Here is a 1992-nt window from a genome sequence, read left to right as displayed (position 1 = left end):
AACTTACTTAATGTCCTTATAATCTTAAATAACACACACCTACTAATAGCAATTCTCTTCTCATGCACAAACAAAAAATCTGCACACACATGCAAATCTGGCAGAATCAGTGTCCTGCCGTGGAATCAAAATGGCGTAAGGGTTCTGAACCATTTTCTTTTCCCCGTTGATGCAAGATATCTGGGAAAGCACAGGATGTAGGAATTTCTAAAAGAAGTTGCTGATAATTCTACATGCAGCCAAAGGACTTTTCTGCTGCTCTGAGTCTTCTGAGATCCTCGAAAAATTACAGTTTAATGAGTTTCCGCACCACAAGACTCGGGAATCGGGAGACGTGCCCAAATCTTGCTACCGATCAAGGCACAGGCAGGATTTTTTGTGATAAGACTGATACCTAAGAAGGCAGAAGGACTGGCATTGAACTATGTTATTCTCGCTAGCAAACTCTCAACCCATTTTGCACTAGAGCGTGTGATTGTCACACTTGTCATTCCAGTCAGCAAAATCAGATCTTTCCACTGGTAAACTTGACACATCCAGGTTTTTTTTTTGCTTTGCAATGGTTCACAACACTTGTTTTACACTGAAGCTCTCTCTATGGACTTCTTGTACCTAAGTTGCTCCACAGGTTGTATAGTATGTACTAGACTCAGTTGAAAAAAGGAAAACAAAATGGAATAAAATTCTGCTACAGTGTTCCTATAACAATAAAGTCCATTCTTTGAAGAAAAGAAAAGAAAAGACCAATGAAGTAAAATAGGTTTGAAAGCCAATACAAAATCCAATTTCTCTTAAACAAAAAATTTAATGAATAAAAATAGTAAATACAAAAAAAAAGAGCTATGAAATTCCTTAATAATATTTAAAGGGAACAGTAGACCAATGACAAAACATCTGGCACATACTATACGCCATTGGTACATCTGCTCACATTCACTTCGGTCAAACTCTATTGGACTGAGACGATGAAATTAAATAGTCATATAACACTACAAGTTCCTTAAAAAATGAGGCTGGGATTTCACACATTCTGGACACAGCCTAAGACCTTTATAAAAGCAATTTAGTTGGCATGTTTCTTCCTTTTTCTTGTATACAAAAAATGCACTTAAATATCACAGTATCATTATCAAGAGTGCTTTCTTCAAAGGGCTTGGGGGTGGGAACTGAATAAATCTTACCAAATATTCACAGCCTCAAGCTGAAACATCAAAATACATTTTGAACGGCTTTTATCCACACGGTCGCAGAGCAGTGAAGGCAGTGAAGCGCAAAGTTTTATTCAGTCTCCACACACACACACACCTGTATTTGGAGACCAACCTTAACCTGAATCTTAACTTGGGTGCACCACTAATGTTCTTTGTCACTTAAAAGAAAGGAGAGAAAAAAAAAATATTCTAAAACAACATCACATTACCAAAAGTTTAAATTTACAAAGACACCGTAAAATGTTACATAATAGTCCCACTTTTCATGAGAATGTATTTACACTCAACCACAGGTGAATGATTATTATTTTGCTTCCGTTTCCTGAAGGTAATGTAACATGTGGCTTTTCCTCAGGTGAATGTCTGAAAAATAAAAAATCAACGTAAATACTTCCAAACAAATACAGTGCAGTAAATAACACTGCACAAACGCACTCTAATACACTTGAATTTATAGATATATCAACCAATCTATCAAGACACATGTCAATTTCATAAATATTCAAAATAACAAATCAAAATAAACATTTCCAATAACAAAAAAGAAAATTTGAAATTATCAATATTGAACAATCAGATATCTTTATACTTTGTTCTATTCACATATCTGTTAATGCTACTGATTTTCACATAAAATACATAAGGAAAAAATATTACTGAGATTGCATACTTTGTAAAATTGTCTTGATGAGATTTATTATCAATGTTCTACACTAAGATCTCAAGATATGAAAATAACAAAAAATAAAAAATTATATTACTAAACATATCTAAAAAAAAT

Source organism: Penaeus monodon, chromosome 20 (assembly GCF_015228065.2).
Source record: "Penaeus monodon isolate SGIC_2016 chromosome 20, NSTDA_Pmon_1, whole genome shotgun sequence".
NCBI lineage: Eukaryota > Metazoa > Arthropoda > Malacostraca > Decapoda > Penaeidae > Penaeus > Penaeus monodon.
Note: the sequence above shows the minus strand (reverse complement) of the source record.